The sequence below is a fragment of the Callithrix jacchus genome, chromosome Y (assembly GCF_049354715.1).
Source record: "Callithrix jacchus isolate 240 chromosome Y, calJac240_pri, whole genome shotgun sequence".
NCBI lineage: Eukaryota > Metazoa > Chordata > Mammalia > Primates > Cebidae > Callithrix > Callithrix jacchus.
The window spans coordinates 7,173,376-7,198,550 of record NC_133525.1 but is presented as its reverse complement, the minus strand read 5'-3'; the positions used below and the strand labels follow the sequence as shown (position 1 = coordinate 7,198,550).

General features: G+C 36.4%; 1 pseudogene; it reads right to left on the bottom strand.

The window, feature by feature from the left end:
• Window positions 1–10,614: 10,614 nt before the first annotated feature.
• LOC118150946 (testis-specific chromodomain protein Y 1-like) lies at window positions 10,615–23,251 on the bottom strand (annotated as a pseudogene).
• Between the last annotated feature and the right edge of the window lie 1,924 nt (window positions 23,252–25,175).

The window sequence follows — 25,175 nt, the reverse complement described above, 5'->3', positions numbered from 1 at the left end:
GTGCGTTTATACTACTCTTTGTGACTATGTTTGGGATAATCAAAAGGCTTGATTTCAAACCCCATATATAACCTTTGGACAGAGTTCAGATGGCTGTGCTACTGTTACATTTCCAAGAATCATGGGTGAAGCATCGGCCAATGAAATGTTGATTGGTGGGCGAAAGCTGCCAGCATGGGAGGCTTCTGCAAAAGGCCTGGTCTCTCAGGTGTTCTTGACTTCAACTTTCCTCCAAGAGGTGATGATTCAAATTAGGCTTGGATGCTGTAATCCTGTTATACTGGAAAACTTTAAGGCCCTTGTGTGCTGTAATATTAAGATGGAGTTGGAACAGGCCAATGAGAGAGAGTGTGAAATGCTGAAGAAAATTTGGAAAAGAGCAGAAGGGCAGAATCCATGTTAAAGTATGCAGAAACAAAAATTGATGAGTTTTAATAACCAGAATGTCTGCTTAGGAAACAAGAACGGAGCTTAGCAGAATATATAATTACCTGAAGATGCCCTAATTCATCTTCATAGCCCAAAGTAATTTCAGTAATAGCTACGACTTGAAGAAAGAATTGACAATATCTGAGCTCTTTATTTTATATTATTAAAAAATTGTTAAACACTGTAGTTTTAAAATAAACAATAAAACAACTTCTTTGCTCAAACATCATTATTTCATGCACACAAGAAACAAAATTTCAAAGCAGACTGGTGAGCACTAAATTTTCCTTTCAAGCTAAAATTGTTATCACTGCTAGAAATAAGGTGAGAATGGTGCTCTATTAGATTTAAGTAACATGAAAATATGTGATACTGTATTTTTTCTTATTTTCATATTTCAAAATGCAGAGTCAATTGAGGTAAGTGTCAGTCTCTGCTCCCCTCCCCAAAATAACATCTGAGATATTGCCTTTGACATTATAGTGGCACAAATAACTCAGAGAAACAAAATTGCTAATTAAAAAGATGTAGGTGTGTGTCAGAATAAGAATTTCCAACATATATTTTACTCATGATAATTCTTCCAAACTAATGTATGGTTAGAATTTATATTGAGATAATAATTAAATTTTATACTAGTCTATTTATTATGCAGTTACCATAAATAAATCTTTATGTTTTCTAAAGTAAAGTTTCCTGTACTTTATTAGTAAATCATGAATTAATTTAGGTAGAAATATCCACGTTTTTTGATGTGTAGTTTTTTTTTTCTTTTTCAAAGCAAATCCAAGTTTATTAAGAAAGTAAAGTGGTGATGAAAGGAAAACTGTTCTGTAGACAGAGTAGGACATTACTAAAAGTAAGAGGAGGAATGCATCCGTTCTATGTACTGTGGTTGCATGTATGGGGTGAAGTGTCCTGCTGCAGAGTTTTGTGGTAAAGGATTAATTTTCTTAATGAGTGTTCAAGAATCAACATTATTTTCTTTTACTCTGGAAGTATCTTCATTTACTTCATTTCTGTCTAATGCTACATAAAGTGAGAGGAACTCATTAACTCAAAGCATGTCATTTTTATCTACTGCAAATAAGGTTATCATACAGTGCTCTCTGCACACAGCTTTGAGGTTGGGCTGTGCCTTTAGGATGTTTAGCAATGTTCTTTCACAGTTAGCCAGAGAGAACTTACAAAAGAGGTCATAGCTCAGACACTATCAAAGAAAAATTATCCTGTGAGAAGTAAAGAGTACCAACCTTTTATCAACTCCCTTCTTTTACATACTCTAACCCACATATTTTACAGTTTTGCTCTTGTGCAAAATTGTGTAACTCCCTGTCTTTGGAGAGATAAGAATAATTGACCTCAGAGAGTCACCCTGTATTGAGATTGATGGGTATTGAGAAGAAATGGATTCTACTTTGTAATTGCATTTTAGCTTTTGGAGTACATGTGAAGAACATGCAAGATTGCTGCACCAGTACACCCATTGCAGTGTGATTTGCTCTCTTTTTATTAGTTGGCAGAGATATTTCCAGAAGGTAGCCTGAGTCTTGTAAACATGGGGAATGTAACCCAAAGATGGGCTCCAGCCGGTAGTAATGACATGCATTTCCAAGTCTTTCAAGGTTAATGCATAACAGACATGCTGAAAACCAACATAAGGGTCACCTTCCAAGTTCTTGAATCTCATTATGGCCCAGTCATTGGTGTCAGCAAGCCGCCTGACAACAGGCTTATTCTCTTTGCTATTTTATTTATTTTTTACTCTCCTTGCCATCCAGAAGTGAGGAGAGAAACAAGGTGAGACAGATAAGTGGAATGCCACCATTTAAGAATTTTGCATACCATTTTCTAGAGAAAGTTCTTACTCTCACCTTCAGCTTCACTGTCAGTGTTTTCTCATGAGACATAGTGCTACTAGTTCATGTAATAGGACTCAGTTGATATTTCTTGTTAGTTTGTTTGTCGGGTTCTTTGATTTTTAAAACCCAACAGTAGTAGTTTTTTTTTTTTTTAAACTACTTGAAGAACTAAGGGCATTAAGTAGGGAAACAATATGCATGCTCCTATAATAAGTGACACATTATGAAAGAAGTCTTGTGTTCTTTTACTGAAGGAAAGCAATTCCAAAACATTGATTCAGAGTCAAAACCATTAGACACCTTCACAGATATATGTACCAGTTTTTTCATGTTTTTCACAAATTTTTACCAGCGTACCCTGACCCTGGTTATTTCTTTTCAGAAAACAGTTGGAAAAGTTAAATTTTTCACACTCCCATCTTTTAGCTGGTAATAAGTGATCTAAACGCAGTCTTTTCTGGTAGATGACATTTCTTATCTTGTTATTCTGCCATGACAGAGTAGTTGGAGCCTGGCCAGTTATGTTGGCCAGGATTTCTAGGACAGTTTGCAACCAAATTATTTAATTCAGCATATATATCAAAGGACGATAGCCCCAGAACCCATTCTATGCCATCTTGCTGGCCCAAAATATTGTATTTTTACCAGGGCCAGAATATAATTTTTTTCAGTTACCTATACCTAGGCTTTGCCTGTTTAACAAAGAGTAGACAGGAATACCTAACAAATTTCCACTACTTATAACTAATAGAAAGAAAAAGTGTATTATGGTGCCAAGGACACAACTGACTATACACTATGCACTGGTGTGGCAGTTTGGTTTAAGTTCTGTGCCCACATAAGCATTACAACACAGGAGGCATTACCCATTTCTGGTGGAGTTCTGGGTGCCACCAATTTGGAAAAAATTGGTCTCAGTCCTATTTAAACTTCACCACTTTTTGTTTCACTGGTTCCATTATATAACTTCTGTCACAAACTGTCCAGATTTACCACCATGATCGTCATACCCTTTTCTATTCTAGTCAGGTAGCATTGTCCAATAATGTAAATTTCTGAGATTCAGAAGCTGTTTTTTAGATTTTTTGCACATAAGTCTCATTAGGAAAAGGGTCAGCAGGCACAGGCTTCTGTGTTTCCCAAGGCCACCAGTCTGCCATATTATTTCCACCACACAAAACAAGAATGCATTATCGATGCTTGGCCGCATTCACAGCTAATTGAAAGAATAAGTTTCTTTATTTCTGGGAGAGCTCTGAAAGTGGTTCATTTAATATATCATAAGCAGTTTGATACACTGGGTAGGGTGGTTGTCTCTGGATACTCCCCCGAATTAGTGTGGCAATTCAGAAGTCCAGTTTTTTTTCTTTACTAATTTCCATGATTACATATTCACCTTTCCTCAAACAAGAATTCAGTGCATTACAATGGCCAGAGGTACAGGAAAAGTTACTTCTTTTCTTTTAAAGATGAACTACATATTTAATTACTTTTTCAGTTGCCCAGATGACACATGCCAACTTGCCAGAATTACTGGTGCATGGCAAATATTTATGGCAATTTTACTGATGCTCTGTCTTATTGTCGCTATGTCAACTGAGATAACCACACCATCTACCTGTATAGATGACTGTACAAGCATCAAATTTTAACGTAGTTTTTCTGGAAGTCCCCTTCTTCTCAGTTCTGGAAAGTACTTTACTCGTATTACCAGAAAGACATCCACTCCTCGGTTGCAAAGCCAGTACTGGCAGCACTACATCAAGAAGTTTCTCTGAGGGTTCTAGTGCATTTATAATAACTGTAATAAAAGATAACTATAGTAATGATTTTTTCTATTTTAGCAATGTTGCATATTAACCAGAAACAATTGTCGGATGGGAGGTTTACATTTTCTGGAATAGCAAAGATAAAAGTTCATAGTACAAAGAAAAGAAGTGTCCCACGGGTAAGCCCTCATGCTTTGGCCATGCATAAACCCGTTGGCTTCTGGGATGTGACTGGAGCAGGGCTCTTTTCAGTTCATCTTAAGGTGATTTGACTTGGGTTGCAGAGATCTGGCTTTACTTCCCAAGTGTCTGATGCTGCCTGATTTGCATGGCTGTGATGGACCAGTGCAAGAATTCTCTTGATCTTCAAGACAGTTGGAGTTTTGATAAAAAAAAGTTAGGGGTCCTTTCTGCCTTGGTCATAGGGGAGCTGCATTTTCTTTTTTTAATTAAAGTTGGTCATTTGTTGTAAAGGGTGAACTGGGAAGAATAATCTAACAGGGCATTTTTCATTCACCACTTCAGACATGTTCATTGTCTCCCTCCACATAGCTTGTAATTGCTAACATAATTTATTTTCCCCTAATATCCAGTAAGTACCTCAGTTCCCAGAGAATGGGAGGAAGCCTATGATACAGGATATAATATGCAAAATGTCTAGTTTTCTTAGAACGTGTACAACTAACCTTAATCAAAACCATGGAAACAACCATTACCTTCTTTAATCCTGTTTCTTGGCACTGTTTTTCTGAGCTATTCTCAACAGTTTGGTTCATTCACTCCACTTTGCCTGAACTCTGAGACTAGTAGGTAACATGTAGTTTCCAGTTTATTTTTAACATTCTTGCTGTACTGTGCACCAAATCAGATGTAATTTTATTTCCATTTTCTGAGCCTACTCACAAAGCTAGTCCAAATCTGGGGATGATGTCTTTTAAGAGAGCATGAGTCATTTCATGGGCCTTCTCAGTTCATGTTGAGTAGGGTTCTTCCCACCCAGAGTAAGAATATACAAGAACTAACCAATACTAATTACTTCCTTACTTAGGCATCTCGGTGAGGTCCACTTGCAAGCCTTTAAAAGGAGCGAATTAATAAACATGAATTTCTGGTGGAATCATAGGTGTCTATCTGGCATTGAGCTCTTTGCATGTTAAACACCGTTGTGTCATTGTTTCTCTTAATGCAGATAAATGAGATGTAAAAATTCTGGTCTATCCATTTTTTAAAAGTTTCTTGACCAAGGTGGGAGGTTTCCTGCACCACCAATAACACTACAGGTCCTAGCAAGTGAGGTACTGCTACTTTTGCATCTTTCAGGTTTATCCATTTTCCCTTTATTTTCTTACCACCTTCAGTGTGGAGTAAGTCTTTTTCTTTTTCTAGACAACTGGTACCACTTTAAAGATCTGAGGCAGTAGGTGGGCCACAAGTGATGCCCCATATAAAATAAAGATAGCCCTCTGGACCTCCCCATCTGTGAAGGCATTTCCCTGGCAGATTGTGATGGAGTTATCTCGATTTTTTTGGCAGTACATGACTGGCTCCTATTTTGGGGGACTCATATATTGCCTACAGTAGCTGCAAAATTTTCTGTTGCCATTAAATGTTTTGGCCCCAGATTTAAATAGGTACTTCTCCTTGTGCAGTGTCCTGCATACTTGAAGAGTGAGGAATGCAAAGTGTGAGTTGGTAAAGACATTAACAGTTTCCTCTATTCTTAATTCCAAGGAAAACTTTAAGGCTATTAATTCTACTCTCTGTGCTCAGCTGCCTTGAAGTATTGTATTGGCCTCCAGAGTTGATTCCAGAGAAACCACAGCATATTGAACACATCTCTCCCCACAGGGTTGACAAAACTGCTTTCATCATGTATAGTTCCCAGTCACCTTGAGATTGTAGTTTGTTCTGCAGATCTAGACAACTGAAATAAACTGAGTGAGGTGCTTTTCTGCAATCATGTGTTACCGGGTCTTCAGACACAGGGAGTAACATGGCTGAGCTTAAAGTGTTGCAAACTTGTATAATTATTTATGGACTCTCATACAGTGGGCTCTAGTACATAATTAAGTGAGTACTGGTGAGCCAGTGATGCCACTTCATGTTTATTTAGGTGACCATGGCATGGGAAGAGGATTTCATCAGTAAATTCTATCCCACAGTTAGCTGGTCAACTTCCTGTGCCAGTAGACCAGTGGTTTCCAACGCTCGTAGACATGGGGAACATTCTTTGGATATGCCTACCATTTGTTTAGAAAATTATGCATCAGGTCATGGCCATGAGCCCACCTTATGAGTCAGAACACACTCTGCTAATTTATCTCCCTCAGAAACATACAGCACAAAAGATTTTGCTGAGTCCATCAGCCCCAGTCTCAGGGCAGACATCAGCTATTCTTTTAATTGTGAGAAGACCCCCTGCCACTCTGAGCTCCACTCAAATTTCTTTAATTCTGCATAGCTGCCTTGAATTCTTAGGTACCAGCAGGTTACTGTTAACCTGCTTTTTTTCTATTACTAGGCTTCCTTGTTTCTCTTAGATAGTAACTTCCAAATAGTGAGATGGTTGTTGAAAAATATAGGCCTTCCTTTTAGACACTTTGTATTTACAGGTCTTTAGGTATTCGAGAAATAACTCTATTTTTCTGACACACTCAGCCTCCACTGGGTGTCCAGCAAAAGGTCATTCACTTTCTGAAGCAGCACACAACTTAAGACCCTTAACACATGACTTCTGGAGGTCCTGGACCAATGCTTCTCTGAAGATTGTTGGAGAGTTCCTGAACCCCTATGAAAGCCAAGTTCAGGTGTGCTGTGTTGTTACACATGACTTTGGATCCTCCCACTGAAAATCAGCTATTGGTTTTCAAGGGCTAACCTGATACTGAAAAAAAAGCATGTTTTCAGTTAAAGCCAGTAAGGCAGCTCAGGTTAGCTGGCAACAGTTCTAGCAACATATAGGGATTGAACACTTTGGAGTGCAAGGTCACAGTTGCCTGTTTGACCAAGCAGATATTTTTCATTAGACTATAGCCCTTGGTCACTGGCATAAAAAAAGGTGAGAGGGTCATATTTTATAGAGACTGGCAAGTAACTATAATGCCAGAAATTTTAAGGTGTCTGAGATGGACCTAGATTTCTTCAAGAACATCCCTTGGTGCTTGCCTGGAAACCTTCAAGAGCTTCACTTGGTGATATCTTCTGCCTCTCGTAAAGTGGTAGTGCCATTGTTTTTACTTAGATGAAAACCTACATTGGTTTACAGCCAACCCTGGTGGACGGTCTACTGCCAAGACCAGTGGCTATCGCTTTGCTAGTGCAGTGGCTGGTTCTCATGCTGGTTCAGTCAGAAAGAGCCTGAGGCAGTATTGAGCTGCAGGGAGCCCTTATCAGCGAACATAATACTAACTCTCAATTTGCTCAGCAAGTCTCTATGCAAGAGGAGTAGAAAAAAAAAAAATCACGCTAGTACAAAACTGACTGTAATTTTTTTAGCTTCCACAGAGCAGAACAATAGTAGGCAGATATCCTGTTTTTCTGAAATTCCAGTTGTTTCAAATATGTCTACTGCCTTTCTGGACAAGGGGGTCACAGATTGAGTTACCAAGAAATGCTCCACCCTGAAGTTGATTAGGAAATGAATGTTGGTGCTCACCACCATCATTCTGACCATGGGCTCTTTGCTGAATTGAATAATTTGGTTGCAAACGTCCTAGAAATTTTAACCAACATAACTTGTGAGGCTCCAACAACTCTGTCATGGCAGGAGAAAAAGACAAGAAATGCCATCTACCAGAAGAGACTGCGTTTAGATCACTTATTACCAGCTGAAATTTGGGAGTGTGGAAAATTCAGCTTTATCAACTGTTTCCTGCAAATAAATAACCAGGGTCAGGGTAAGGTGGCAAAAGTTTGTGACAAACATGAGACAATTGGTACACATATTTTTGCAGGTGTCTAATGGTTTTGACTTAGAATCAATGTTTTGGAATTGGTTTCCTGCAGTAGGAGGAAACAAGAATGTTTCATAATGTGTCACTTATAATAGGAGCGTGCATATTGCTTCCCTACTTAATGCCCTTTGTTCTTCAAGTGGTTAAAGAAAAAACTACCACTGTTGCATTTTAAAAATCGAAGAAACTGACAAAGAAACAAACAAGAAACATTAACTCAGCCTTATTACATGAACTAGTAGCACTATGTCTCATAAGAAAACCCTGACAGTGAGGCTGAAGGTGAGAGTAAGAACTTTCTCTCACAAATGTTATGCAAAATTCTCAAATAGAAGCATTCCACTCATCTGTTTCCACCTTTTTCCTCCCCTCACTTCTTGATGCCAAGAAGAGGAAACATAAATAAAATAGCAAAGAGCATAAACCTGTTGTCAGGCGGCTTGCTGATACTAATGACTGGGCCATAATGACGTTCAAGACTGGGAAGGTGACTCTCCTGTCGGTTTCCAGCATGTCTGTTATGCATTACCCTTGAGTGACTTAAAAACGCATGTTATCACTACCGGCTGGAGCCCATCTCTGGGTTACATTCCCCATGTTTACAAGACCCAGACTACCTTCTGGAAATACCTCTGCCAACTAATAAAAAGGGAGCAAATCACACTGCCATGGGTTTACCAGTGCAGCAATCTTGCATGTTCTTCACATGTACTCCAAAAGCTAAAATGCAATCACAAAGTACCATCCATTTTTTCTCAATATCCATCAATCCTAATACAGGGTGACTCACTGAGTTCAATTATTCTGATCTCTCCAAAGATAGGGAGTAATACAGCTGTGCAAGAAAGCAAAAATGTAAAATATGTGGGTTAAAGTTGTAAAAGAAGGGAGTTGAAAAAAGGTCGGTACTCTTTATTCCTCACAGGACGGTTTTTCTTTGATAGTGTCTGAGGTATGACCTCTTTTGTAAATTCTCTCTGGGTGACAGTGAAAGAACACTGCTAAAAACCATAAAGTTAGAGCCCACCTTTAAAGCTGTGTGCAAAGAGCACTGTATGATAACCTTATTTGCAGTAGATAAAAATGATATGCTTCGAGTTAATGAGTTTCTCTCACTTACTTTATATAGCATTAAACAGAAATGAAACAAATAAAGATACTTCCACAATAAAAAAAAATTAATGTTGATTCTTGAAAAATTATTAGAAAATCAATCCTTTACAACAAAACCTGAAGCAGGTCACTTCACCTCAGACATGCCACCACCGTACATAGGGCAGATGCATTTCTCTTTTTAATTTGAGTAATGTCCTACACTGTCAACAGAACAGCATTCCTTTCATCACCACTTTACTTTCTTAATAAGCTAGATTTGCTCTGGGAAAGAAAAAAGTTGCTACACATCAAAAAACTTGATTATTTCTATCTAAATGAATCCATGTTTCACTAATAATGTACAGAAAATTGTTCTTTAGTAAAACTAAGTTCTATTTATGGTAACTGTGTAATAACTACACAGGTATAAAACTTAATTATTATCTTAGCATAAATTCTAACCATATGTTCAGTTTAAAAGAATTATAATAAGTAAAATATATGTTGGAAATTCTTATTCTGACACACACCTATGTTTCTTTCATTTGGAATTTTGTTTCTCTGAGTTATTTGTGCCGCCGCTATATAGTCAAAGGCAATATCTCAGATGTTATTTGGGTGAGGGGAGAAGAGACTGGCACTTACCTCAATTGAATTTGCATTCTAGGTTATAAAAATATAAAAAACAGACAGTATCACAAATATTTATATTACTTAAATTTAGTAGAGCTTTATTCTCATCTTACTCCTAGCAGTGATACCAATTAGAGCTTGAAAATAAAATTTAGTGCTCACCAGTCTGCTTTGATATTTCGGCTCTTGTATGCATAAAATAATGACATTTGAGCAAAGAAGTGGTTTTATTGTTTATTTTAAATCGACAATGTTTAACATTTTTTTGATAATATAAAATAAAGAGCTCAGATATTTTTAATTCTCCCTCCAAGTCGTAGCTATTACTGAAATTACTTTGGGCTATAAAGATAAATTCAGGCATCTTCAGGTAATTATATATTCTGCTAAGCTCCGTTCTTGTGTCTGAAGCAGACAGACTAGTCATTAAAACTCATCAATTTTTGTTTGAGCATACTTTTACATAGATTCTATCCCTTCTTCTGTGCTCCAGATTTTCTTCAGCATTTCACACTCTCTCTCATTGGCCTGTTCCAACTCCCTCTTAATATTACAGCACACAAGGGGCTTAATAAAGGCCCTTTTCCAGTATAACAGGATTACAGGAGGAAAGCCTTATTATTTGAATTATCACCTCTCGGGTAAAAGTTGAAGTCAAGAACACCTGAGTGACAAGGCCTTTGGCAGATGCCTCCCATGATGTCAGCTTTCACCCACCCATCAACATTTCATTGACCGATGCTTCTCCCATGATTCTTGGGAATGTAACAGTAGCACAGCCGTCTCGACTCTGTTCATAGGTCATATATGGGGTTTGAAACCAAGCCTTTTCATTAGCCCAAACATAGTCACAAAGAGGTAGTATGGACACACCTAGTCCAATGGCTGGGCCGTTGATAGAGACGACAATAAGTTTTTTAAAATGAATGAAAACATTCACAAAGCTCTTAATGGTGTCCACCATTTCAATTCTCATTCTGTTTCTGTCATTCCTTAAATTCTTCACAATATACCCAAAACCAAGACCAGAGCAGAAGACACTGCCAGCGGCCGTGAACAAAACAAACTTGCTGTCATCCACAGCAGACCTATCCAGAGCATTCATGATTTCTTTAATACCTTCCATATTTAGTGCATTTTTTTCTGTTGATATAGTGGATATCAATATGTGGGTGAATCCTCGTCGTTCTTGACTCCAATGTCTCTGTATCTGTTGGTACTTTCTTTTTTTTTTTTTTTGAGCTTATGGTGAAATACATCCTCTTGATAGAAGGCTGGTCTTCTCTCTTATCAGTAATCTCTCTTTTTCCGGCTTAAACTATTGGAACACATGTATGCCTGTTTGTTGTTCCATTGGCTGTTGAAGGGTCCATCAACACCACTATACCTTGTTTGTTTTCTGACTCTATGGCCATGGAAGCAGTAAGTGCATCATCTTTTCCATTTTGTTCTGTGTCAGGATCTGCTGAAGTTCTGATAGGTTTCTCTGATGCCACCTTAAACACCACCTTGTCCTTTTGAACTGGTTGCAACAGGTCTAGTTTCTCAGGTTTCAAAATGGCACTAACTGTGTTCTGGCTGTTAACTAAGCTCTGAGGTACAGGTGTCTTGATAGTTGAATTTATGTGCTCCAAATGTTTTGGGTCAGTGAGAAGTGCAACAGTGTTTATTCTAATGTTCTGTCTGGCAGCAAATAACTGGTTGTTTTTGGATTTGTGGTGGTTGCCAGTCGATGGCCTTTTAGAAAAGTTCTTAGGGAAGCTGGATGTGGAAGTTCTGGAAGTTCGTTTCCTGACATTATTTGATGAAGTCGTTTTTGTTCTGATCCATGTCGATTTTTTTTCCTGCTTTTGCATCTGTCATCTGTTAAAGTCACAAATATATATTCCACAGTTTGTGAGGTTCTGCTCTGGTTCCCAAGTTTCATCCTGATTGTCATAACCTTTCCACCAAAACAAATACTCTGTTGTCCCATTTCCATGTTGTGTTTTGTAAGTAATAGCTTCAACCTCACACTCCTGGGAAGCCATGAAGAGAGAGACAGAATTGAGGCAGTTGCTGTGCCAAGTTTTTTCAGTTGTGTCTCTTCATAGCCGCTTCTTTCCACCTGCAGTGCTTCACCAGGTGCTATGTGTGGGTGAGCCTCTTCCACTTCATGGACACTTTTGTAGAAAAAGATCTGCGAAGGAGCAGTCAAAGAGTTAAAGCGTCTTCACACTAATATTTTCTGGGACAGCTTGGACTTGGTCTTATGATACCAAGATAGCTGGCTAGGTAGCTTTAGGTAAGATTAGCTAAACCCACAGCTTTGACTCTTATATAGTGCACAAAGCATTCTATATGCCTGTTACTCTCTTTTGTCGTTGCCATGGCATTTATATGGAAAGCTCTAAAGTTATAACATTTTTAAAGTCTTAAAAGCTTACCTGCAACAGCATGAAAACCCATACATTATATGTTGGTGTTTGCTATTTTACCTATTCAGTTTACAAAATTATATCTGTAATTATTGTATGTCAACAACACATACAATGTTTTAGTGATAACTTTTTATTAAATGTATTGGTTTTCGAAATTATGTGTAGAACCGATTGTGGAGCTACACATTGTCAATATTTTTATCTTTTATAATCGTTTATATATTGTCTTTATTTTAATTTTTATTTATTTATACTGCTATTCAGTGTCTGTTTGTTTTACCCTTAAGTGCCTATAAAGCATTTCTTAAAGGGTCGTCTACTTAAAATGCCCCAGATTTTGTCAGGGTATATCATAATTTCTCCATCACTTTCGATTGACAGTTTTTGCACGAAAGTTTCTGTTTGAAAGTTTTTCTTACATCACTTGAAATGTGCTAGTCTACTGCTTTGTGGTCTCTGAGTTTTCAGATCAAAAATTATTTGATTTTTTTGAGATTATATTATATTTGAGAGTTATTTGTACATACCTAGTCATTTATTTTGCTGCTTTCAAGGTTCTCTTTGTTTTTGTTCGAAATGGGTAAATTATCATGTAAGTTTATGTGTGTGTCTTTGAGTTTATCACATTGGAAGTTTGTTGAGCATTGGGATGTTTATTTATTTCCTCATTTTTGTGACATTTTTGACCACTCCTTCTCAAATACTTTTTCTGATTTTTTGTCTCTTTTTTGGAACCTCCAAAATGTGTAAGTATGGCCGCTTGATGGCTTCCCACAGGTTTTTAGGCAGTGTTCACTCATCTTCATCTCTTACCTTCTTTATTCCTGACATAATAATTTCAATTAGTTGTTCTTTAGGTTTTCTGAAATTGTTGTCATCCCTCTACTCAAGCCTACTTTTAATTTTCTATAGCAAATTTTTATTTCAGTTGTTTTACTTTTTCCTCTAAGAATGTTATTTTTTAAAATTCACAGGCTTTATTAATAATTATTTTTTCTTCAATTTTCTGTGATTCTTTAGGTTATTCTATGAACATTAATTTCAAAAATTATATTTTAATAAACCTGCCATTTGGCTGTCTTGGAGAAACTTGTGTTTGATATTATTTTTTGTTCCTGGAAAGAGCTGTAGTTGGCTTTTTAACTTTCTATCCTGTGATTTCATTAATGGTTAACAAGTGCAATTAAATTTTAAAATGCCGTTATCTAGAAAATCAGAATTTATTTTTCTGCATTGCTCAAAAGGGTGTTGTTTAGTCATCATGTAGGCACTTTCTGAACAAAAAAATCTGTCCTAAAAAATTTATTTCTGGGTCTTAAAGCCTGTACAGTTATGGGGTACATGGCTGCATCATAACAATTTATTTATACTTTTATGCATATGTATTTATTTTGAATATTTTTGTCTTCCAATGTGTGATTTCTTCAAAGAAAAAAAAGTGAGAACATTAAATTAAATTAAAAAAAAAAAAACAGAAAAAATGTGTCCTGGCTCTGTCAGTTATATTCTTAATGTTGCTTGAACAGGAGGAGAGAATGTCTATACAAGGTTTGGGAAGGAAATCATGACTACTCATCTCTGTCAGGACCTGTGTTATAAGGAGCACCATTTAGTGCAAAAGCAATTTTGAGTGTTTTAAGGCAGAGTGTTTTCTGTTCTTCTGACTCTTGCCAGCTGCTTCAGGGGGTTTTTCAATTAGCATGCCACAGAGATGGTTAATAACAAATAAATAGCTATTGTTAATCTGTGGCATAATATTGATAACATTTCATTGCTTTTTACTATGAAAATTTCCTTTTGAAGCTATAAAGTTTCACATAAACCCCGAAATTCCCAAAGAATTGCACTATATTAATTTTTTCACTGGATTTATTTTTGACTTGAAGAGCCACACATAGAGTACTCTGTAGTCCATTGTCATGCCTTTATCAGAAGTTTGCATTATTTTAACTTTTGTGCCCTTAGTATTTTCAACTAAAATAAGACTGGCATAGTAATTATATAAATGAATCATTCTTTTAATAATGCATTTGCACCAGTCTGTGTTTTTTCATGCAGGAGGACATGTTTAAAGTAATTAAAAGTATAACATTATTACAAGTATAAAATAATTATGCTAATATATACTATATTGTCCTCCATGATAATTGTCTTATTTGATCCTTACCTTCTCTTTTGTTCATTTAAAAATAATTGATTATGTACTTAACACAACATGGTACTCGTACGTAAACAGAGATTAGACAATTGCAACAGGACAGATAGCTCAGAAAGAATGCCTCACAGTTAGAACCATCTGATCTCTGAGAAACTAGATGAAAACAGGAAATGAAAACAGGAAATGAAAAAAGAATTCCATAGTTAATACATGGTGTTGAAAAAAGAGGTAAGGCCGGGTTTGGTAGCTCATGCCTGTGGTCCCAGCACTTTGGGAGGCTGATTCAGGTGTATCACGGGAGGGGGACCATCTTGGTCAACATAGTGAAACTCAGTCTCTAGTAAAAATACAGAATGTTAGCTGGACATGTTGGCCTGTGCCTGTAGTCCTAGCTACTCAGAAGGCTGAGGCAGGAGAATTGCCTGAACCCAGCCAAACAAAATAGTGGTGAGCCAAGATTATGCCAGTGCACTCAAGCCTGAGTAACAGGAGTGAAACTACGATTTATAAAAAATCAATTAATAAAATTTAAAGAAGACTGGTTAGACTACTTAGAAAGCCAAAAAAACGATACTTTCTTTACAAATTATACAAAAATAACTCTAGATAGATTAATTAAGCATGAGGCCTAAGACCATAGAATCCCTAGAAGAAAACCTAGAAAATACAATGCAGTACATAGGCATGGTCAAGAATTTTATGCTCTAACACAAAAAGCAATGGCAACAAATAGACAAATGAGACCTAATTAAACACAACAGCTTCTGCACAGAAAAAAAAAAAAAAAAAAAAAACATCAGTAGTGTGAACTGGCAACAAAGAAAATGTGAAAATATTTTTGCAATCTGCCCATCTGACAAGAAACATATATCCAGAATCTACAGAGAACTTAAACAAATTTACAAGATAAAAACTATCAGCTGCATAAATCAAGTGAACCAAAAATATATTCTGAAACTCTTCAGAAGTAAACATTTATGCAGTCTAGAAACATGTAAAAGAACTCATCATTACTGGTCAGCGGAGAAATGCAAATCAAAACCATACTGAGATATCACCTCACCTTCGTTAGAATGTCGATAATTAAAAATATCAATAGACAGGGGATGCTGGAGAATATATGGAGACATAGAAATGCCTTAACACTGTCGGTTGGAGTGTAAATTAGTTTCACCACTGGAGAAGACAGTGTGGCAATTCCTCAAGCATCCAAAAATAGAAATACAATTTGGTCTAACAATACCATTACTGGGTATATACTCAAAGGTTTAGAAATCATTTTATTATAAAGACAGATTCACACATATGTTCATTGTGGCGGTGTTTACAAGAGCAGAAACTTGGAAAGAACCCAAATGCCAATCAGTGTTAGACTAGATAAAAACAATGTTATACATATATACCATGGAATACTATGCAACCATAAAAAAGAATGAGTTTATGTTTTTTGCAGGGATATGGATAAAACTGGAAGCCAGATTCTCAGCAAACAGACACAACGCTGCCTATGCTCACTCATAAGTGGGTGTTCAACACTGAGAACATATCGACACTCGGAGGGGGACATTGCACAATGAAGCCTGCAGGTTTAAGGGGTTAGAAAAAAATAGAAAGGAGTGGGGTGATTGGGAAAGGATAGCAAGGGGAATATAACCTAATGCAGATGACAAGGTGAGGGATGTGGCAAACAATCACCATACCATGTGTATTTCTATGTAACAAACCAGGATGGTCTCTGAATGTACACCAGACCTTCAAGTACAAGAAATACTTTGTCAATATTTTTTGTTTTAAATATTATAAGAACTTATATTTAGGGCTTCAATTATTGGTATAAACTTTATAAAGTCTACTTTAAATAATACGAAATTGTTTGAGTTATCTCAACAAAGTTTAAAGTGAAAGATATAAAGTAAGCTGCGTTTCTAATTTTTCATCCTTCACATTTATATTACTCTCTCAGATTATATCTGTACACCCTGAGTGTTTATTAATTATTTACACTCATTGTAATAGAAATAGCATTTTTTAGGAGATGAGTTAACCACAGTTTCTTTTACCTTTAACTTATCTGGACATTCTTTTTTAAAACCTTATTTCATATAAATATTTATTATTTGAATACCATTATTTTATCTAAATATTTAGCTGGAAGTCACCCTGTAAGCAAATTATTGAATATTTGTTTTACATAAAACCAAAATCTATTATATAGTAAACTTTGCCTCAATTATTTTATATAAAATTTGTAATCTCAGTTAATATAAAGCAAACCAAAACACTTTCTAACATAGCCGCAAAAACCAAAAGCTCTCATGTGGTATTCCAAATTGAAAGTATTTCCAATTTAAGTATTTGAAACAACATGTTAAATGGACAAAACTGTAAGTCTTATACACAAATTAAAATTTGAAAAGTAAAGAACCAATGCTTCATAGGTAAAAATGAAAACAAAACTACAGGGTAGAGAGCTTTGAACAATTACAAAAGAAGTCAAATCAATCAAGTCATTCTGGGTACTAAAGATCAAGAGTTGATGTCAACTAAGTAGATACTTACTAAAGGGAGACAATTCCATTATAGGAAGCTTGTTTGTCTATGTGTAGTTTACCATACCACCTCCTAGGGATAGATAAAGCCTTTAAAATTGAGATCTATTATTGTTAATGTGAGGACTTGATTCCTGTTTCCAAAAAGTGTCAAGAAGCCCTCATATCCTGACCTTGTGTGTTTTTTCTTGTCGTTTAAAGAGGTATGTGAAAAATTGGTGAAACGCATTTCTGTTTTACCTAACTCCCAACGAACCCTCAGTTGAAAATGCCACAAATTGTCACAAACATTTAAGTTGCTGAGAACAAATATAAGAGTTATTTTAAACAACATATAAACCACAAACAGAAGAAAAAGTTGAATAGATTTATAATTAGGAAGATCAGAATATTTAAAAGAAGTTTGATATATTGCAGAATGCACATATTTGATACAAATCCTACTAAAAAACAAGACAATATGCATTAATTCCATAGCTACAATGTGACAAGAAACCAAAGGCTAAGGCGGCAGTATAAAAAAGTCCCCTTAACGTTGAAAGAGAGTGCTAATACAGATTCAGTTTCTCAAAGTGATAGTTCTTACATTGTTCTTATTGAAAATGCTAATCAAATGCTATGTAACTATTTGAAAAGTAAAAAACTCTTGGAGAAGCAAAGCAAACCTATAATTCAAAGTTAGCACATTATGACATTTTAACTAGAGTTTTCTGAATATCAAAAAGCACAAAAATTAAAAGAAGCCTATGACCAATATAAAGACACAATCTTAATCTGTCTCGAGTTTTGCAGACAAAGAATTTAAAAGATCAGTTTTAATTATGCTTAAAGGAAAATGACAAAGAATGAAAAACAACATGAGAGCATTAGTGACAAGTTTTATAGAAGAAAATATTAAAAGTTCAGTTAAATACCACAATGACTGAAATAAAATCTGCAATATATAAGCTTAACATCACATTTGAGGAGCTAAACATTCAGACACTCTGAATAAATAAAAACTGAAATAACAAAATCTGAGAATTGGAAAAGCAAATTATGTGAAAAAACACCTAACAAATAAATAGAACACCGAGAGGTTACAACAATATATGCAATATGGGCATCTCATAGATACAGAAAAGAAGAGGTAAGAAAATAATATCTGAAAGGTAAAATGGCCAAAAATTTTTTCAAGTTTATTAAGAACCTGAATCTACAAGTTGAAGGATAAAAATGTTCAACCAGAATAGAGTCTGTAATAGAAACACCAAAAAACATTATCATCAATTAAGAGCCAAAGCAAACAATACTGTAAAAAAAGAAAGGTATAAGCAACTTTTTGTGTATAAGAATGTCATCATAAAAATTAAAAGGTGACTGTTCAGCCAGAACCACGAAAGACAGATGGTAGCAGAATATCAGAAAAAAATGTTCTGAAACCTGACATTTGTAACTGGTGAAATGATACTTATGCAAAAACGAGTAGATAAAGGAAAGCTAAGAAAAATTGTGAGTAACCATTTTCTAAAATAAAAATGCTATTACAGGTACAGTCGTGGCAAGGTGAACTATTAATAAATATTCTATATGTAAATATGTAGCCTGAGACAATACTATACATTGAAAAGAATAAAAAATTTCAGACCGGTTAGACTCTCATTTTAATGGTTTGAAGTTGACTGCTCTGCAGTTTTGCTTTTCTTTTTATATATAAAAAAATATTTTTTTATAATTTCCAAGTTAATTTTTACCTATGAGAATTATGCTTTTTGTCTCTTAAAAATGTTCTTAATAATATTTGAATTGAATGTTATTCTTTTACTTGGGAATTTTACATGTTAGATTTTGGTTTTAGTGGTAATGTTATAAAGATTTTATTTTAGGTTTTATTAACCGAAGTAATTAATTTCATAAAAAAATATGAAGCAAATATTCTATTATAAAATGAATTTAAATTTAAATTTTATGTAAAACAAATGTACAATTATTTTCTTACATAGTGAATTTTAAGAACACGTCTAAATAAAGTAATCAGGAAATAACTAGAAAAGCATCCAGCAAGAGCAACACGTATGATGATCCCTGGTGGAAGCCTGCTTATTTTATTTAAACTATAGTCAGTTCACTGTGGCTGGAAAAGACTCTAGAAGGGAAACGATTAGAAACGAAGAAATCCTAGAGGTAACAGAGAGCCACGGAATATTTGAACGGACACCTAAGTTAGCAAAATAAAGCAATCTTTATGCTTTCCAGACTGTGTTGGTGACTGCTACGTTTTGGACATTCCCGAAAGATGTGCATCACAGTGTGTGGCCAGTTTCCCAGATAATCCAGCAGATGAAAGCATCGCAGAGTTCAACTAATAAACCTTAATCATTTCAGACTCATTAATGTACGACGATGTAGCAATCTATCATTGTTAGGTATCATCAGAATTCTTTGTCCCTTGGTCAGAAAAAATAAGGAGCATGGATGCAAACAGCAAGAGCTGTGGAGGCAAAAATTTAAAAAGTGAACATAAAAAGCTGTTGATGATGCATTTGGGATTGAGTGGTTTGCCTACTATGAGACTGGTCTTCAGGGATTTTAGAGATGAAAAAAAAACATAAAATAAATGTGCAATTCATCAGAAGCCGAAGGAATACATGTGACTTGTGTTGGTTGGCCCTTCACTTGGGCCCTGGACCAAACAGCACCTGAAGTGGAAAATTGGCAGGAGAGCTTAGCCTGGGTCCAATCACCAGCTGATGTAATGCCCCAGGGCCAAGATAATTAAGCTTCCTGAACACCAAGTTCAGCTAACAACAGGTTTAATAAGCAAAATAAATAAGCTCTCCACAGTAAAAAGGGGGCTCGAGATTTTCCCACTTATATGGCTGAGTCAGGTATTTTTATGAACTGAAAAAAGAGATATGTTTTGAGCTCTTGTGAGCTCTCTTGAAGAAAGCACAACTCAGTTTGATTTAGAACCGGAACTAGAACAATTGAGAGACCAAAGTAAAAGCTTTGTTTGGGGACATTGGGTTGGATAAAGCAGAAGCTGAAACAATAATTTATCAGCAATTGGCTCTTTGTTTTCTGATATACAACTCCTAAAATCTTTGAAATCTCTAAAGTGCTGGTGTTTTAGACACTAACGTTGACTGCTTCAGGATGGGATTTGTCATTATAAAGACGAAGGCATAATCAGAGAGTAGAGACTTTTAGGTTCACCCGAAATCATTCTGCAATGGGAGAAGTGCTGTAAATAATGTTAGCAGTAACCCATTTAACGTGGCTGCTGTCAAAATGCCAGGTGCAGTGAGGAAGAGAATCCCAGGGCTGTGCCTCACCTACTCAGACAAAGTTGTGGCTGTCCAGCCACAGCTGCAGACTCAGATGTCTCTGTGTTTTCCAGAAACTGGGATACTCAATTCCAGAAAGTTTCTGAACTGCCTTCTCACATTGTCTGACCTCTCCCAGCTCCCAGCACCCCCTCTGACATTGAAGCAAATTTACGGCTGAGCCCAGGTAGTGTCGTGACCTCATCTGGTGTGCTGACAATTGTGGTTATGTTGGAAGAGCAGCCCTCTGCAACCTCAGTTTTCTCTAATTCTTTGGCACCAGTGAGCACAGGAGGCTCAGGGAGTTGGGTAGGACTAAAGGCAGCTTGGCATTGGCCTGGAGGTTTCTCTCTGTAAACAGTATTGGCAGGATGAAGTGTAGCAGGAGACAGACAGGTACCTGGCAGAAAGAAGGAGACCCTCAGTGAACCATTCCTAGAGGAATGTGTAAGTAATGGATTGTCTACAATCTATGCAACCGGCTGCATGTTCTGGAGATTATAGAAAGAATTTATACCTCCTTCTGTTCCCACTCGTAGCCATCCATGGAACATGAGGCACATTCGTTCTACAACATGAAGCCAATATGAACTCCAGACTCAGGCAGATCTTGAAATAACCGGCTTGCAAAGTGGAGCTATTAACTGTGGGTCTCCTTGCCACTGAGTTTGTACATTTATTGGGATTACAAGTCTGTGGTTAGATACATCTCCTCTCCATGAAGGGCTATAATATGTATCTCAACAATCTTTCTGCATACAGAAGGTATGCACTATGCATCTCTTAACTGAGGACTGCAGACTTGTCAGCAATACCTACCTTCAAGATTGGAGTTTTCTACTCCGTGTCTCGTCTTTATTGAGTGTTGCATAGAAGCAAATATATCTTTCTTTTGAAAAGGAACTACCACTTTGGTTCTCCTGAGATACTTTTCTGTTGTCCACGTACCTCATTCTTACTGAACATGGCACAAGGACTCACGACTAAATGGCAAAACTGAATAATGAGTCAAACAAATAGGTCTAAAACACACAAGCTTGCCATGTTTTTGCTTCACAGGAATAAAAATATAATAGAACAAAGCAGGGCTTCAGCCCTTCAAAAAGACCAGACCTAAATCTTTCCCAAGCCAGGGCTGCAACATCATTTTGGTTGCTCTGCAGTGTCTGACATTTCTAGGCTTCTGGATGTCAGCACATCTGGATTCCCCAGTACCTGCAGGGGAAACAACTAGCGGTATGACTAATTTAGCCACACACTTGCAGGAATATGACTCCTGTGCTCTCATCTGGACCTAGTCAGATTATCAGCATATGGACTCTGCTGTATGCAATGGCTTGACTCAATATTCCATCACACTCATGCACCTCTTGCTACACTGTGCCTGGCTCACCAATAGCAGAAATAGTATCTGAACCTGCAGTTTGAGTCGTAGGCAACCTGCCAACTTGAAAGCTTAAGATAAATCTAACAACCATTGGAAACATGAGCAAAGGTGCCACCATCCATAGAGATTTTTGTCTGGTGAATCAACACCCTAAAGATCCTGTGACAAAAGTCACATTGATCATCAGTGACCAGTGGATTATTCAATTATGCCAATGTAATGGAGCCTCCATAGAATATCCCAGAGCAAGATTCAGACAGCTTCTGGATAACTAAACATGGAACGTGCTCTAGAAAATTATGTGCGCATAAAAGAAGACACCAAGCATTACACCTTTATGGAGAGAAAATAATCAATTGTCATTTCAGCATAAAGTCAAACATAAGTTCAGTTTGGGTGAAAGAGCATCAGTAAATTTCATGTTGAAATGTTTATTCTAAAATGCAAGTCTTTTTATTTATTATATTATGATTTGAGGTATTTTAGCCACTATAAAGTAAATTCAATATCTCAGATGTTTCTATGTCACTGTTTGGAGAAGACAAGCAGAGGCTTCTTTATACCCCATTACACTCTTCATTCTAGGAGATAAAAATACAAAAAACAAGTTATTACAAATTATTCTGTCACTCAATTCTAATAAAACAGATTTCTTGTCTTTCATGTAGTAACAGCAATAAAGTTCCAGGCTTGAAAGAATAGGCTAATGTTCAACAGTCTGCTTTTATGTTAAGGCATCAGTGTACATGAAATTATGATATTTGAGATAATTTGCCATTTTATTAGTGATTTTAAATCTGTAGTACTTACAAAGCCTAAAATATATTAAATAAATAGCTTAAACATTTTCAGTTCTTTTTCAAAGCCTTAGTTATGACTGAAATTTTGGGGATCTATAGAGATGGATCAGGGCATCTGGAAGTTAATGATGTTTTCCATACAGCTCATTTATTTTGTCCTGAGCAGACAGACTGACAGTTAAATCTAATCAAATTATTTTTGCATATTCTCTGAGGTGAATTAAAGATTTGTGCTGAGCTCCAAATTTTCTGTAGTACTTCACACGCTCTTTCACTGGCCTGTTCCAATTACATTTAATATTACAGTATACAAGGGCCAAACATTCGTCCAGCATGACTGGATTACATGAGGCAAGCTTCTAGATTTGAATCCAAAGCTTCTGGGTGGAAGTTGAAATCATAAACCCCTGAGAGACCAAGCCTTTGGCACATGCCTTTTATGCTGTCGGCTTTCACCCATCAAACAGCCTGTCCTTGGCAGAGGCTTCACCAATGATATTTGGAAATGTAACACCAGCACAGCCATCTGGATTCTGTCCAAAGGTCTTTCTTTACTATAATGCCTCTGTATCTGCTGGCAATTTCTTTTAGCCTTAGAGGGAAATACATCCTCTTGATAAAAGGCTGGTCTTTATCTTCATCAATACTTCTTTGCCCACTTTTCACTATTCAAAGAGAATACTGCCTATTTGCTGTTCCAATGGCTACTAAGGGATCCATTAATACCAATACACCTTCAATAATAGTTGGGTTTGTGTCCATGAAGCAGTAACCAAGGCAGAACATCTGATATATTAGTGGATGTGTCTGGATTCTGTTTTCTATTCCAGGCTGTTGTGCACCAGGATCTGATGAGACTCTGACGGGCTTCTCTTCTGCCACCTTGAACATCTTGTCCTCCTTATCTGGTGCAACAGACTCTAGTTTCTGGAATTTCTGAAAGGTACTTATTTATTCCTTGCTGTCAAAGAGTATCGAAGGGGCACGTGTCCTGATAGTTCAATTGATCATCTCCATATATCTCAGGTCAGACAGCTGAAGTGCTTTTCTAACGTTCTTGCTGCCAGGAAAACACTGGCTGGTTTTGGATTTTTGATGGCTACCAGTGAATGGCGTTTTAGGAGAGCTCTTAGAAAACTGCTATTGGCAGATGTGGAAGCTCCATTTTTGGCATTATTTGAAAAATTCTACTTGTTTCAGTCTATGTCCCTTTCCTCTGTTTTTCAGTCTATCACCTGTTAGAGTCACAAATACATATTTCACAGATCACAAGATTCTGCTCTGGTTCCCAAGTGTCATTCTGTTTGTCATTACCTTTGCACTGAACTAAATACTCTGTCTCCATTTTTTTGTTTTGTTTTGTCTTTTATCCAGGGTGGATTCAACCTAAAATTCTGGGACGACATAAAGGAAGAGACAGAATGAAGGCAGTTGCTTCGCTAACTTGGTATCAGTTGAGTCTCCATGTAGACACTTCCTTCTACCTCCAGTCCTTTATTAGGTGTTTCTTCCACTAATAAAGGCTTCCATAAGGCTCTTCCACTTAGTGACCACCTGTGTACTAAAAGTTGTGTGAAAAAGCAGCTATGTTATATCGCTTAGGCTCTCCACACTTACTTTCTGCTGAGACAGCATGCATTTGGTCTCATCGTGCCAGGGTAGCTGGCTAAATGGTCTCAGGTGAGAGTGGCTGAATCCACAGGTCCTGCTTTGTGTCTACTGCAGTAAGCTTTCTACCTGCCTGTTACTCTTCTACTGTGCCTGCTATAAAAATTACATTGAACCTTGTAAAATTATATTTTCAGAGTTATGCTAGTTTACCTTCAATAACACAAAAATGCCTATTTCTGTACAACTTGATTAATATTGTTTCACTTTATACATTCTCAAAATTATACTCTATGCACTGTATGTCAAAACTAAATTAGTAACAGTTTTGAAAAAAATTTATTTGTGTGTGTGTGTGTGTTAAATTATCTAGAGAACAAACTGTAATGGTACACATTTAAAATTTAATTCATTTTAATTGTCAAAGTGTTTATATTTAACTTGATTTCTTTAATTTATATCCTGTTTTGTGTTTGTTCATTTTACCCTGAAGTATCTCACAAAGTATTTTTTAAAGTGTAGCGTGCTGGTAATAAACTGTATCTATTATTTGAAAATGTAGTAATCTCTTGTTCACTTTTAATGAAAGCATTTTTATGTGCGTTTGTTTCAGTTTTGTTTGTTTGTTTGTTTGTTTTTTGTTTTTAAGATGGAGTTTCACTCTTGTTATCCAGGCTGGAGTGCAATGGCATAAACTCGGCTCACCGCAACCCTAGCCTTCTGGGTTCAGACAGTTCTCCTGCCTCAGCCTTTCCAGTAGCTGGGCTTACAGACGTAAGCTCCCATGCCCAGCTAACTTTTTGTATTTTTAGTAGTGACAGGGTCTCACCATGTTGACCAGGATGGTCTCGATCACTTGACCTCGTTATTCACCTGCCTTGGCTTCCCAAACTGCTGGTATTAAGGGCATGAGCCACCTCGTCTGGCCCAAAAATATTGTTTTAACCCAATGTTTCTATTTGAAATTTTCTTCTTACATCTCATGGAACATTTGGTCTACTGCTTTTGGGAAGCCTAGTTTTTAGATAATAAACCCGCTGGGGTGTTTTTATGATAGTCCTTGTTAATGTGTATTCACTTATGTTGCTTTTGCAATTTTTAAATTTTTTTAAAAACTCTAATAATTATTAAGATGTCTAACAATCATTAATTACAAAATAAATTATTATGTATTTTTAAACTTGGTATTTTATCAAAAATAGTTTAT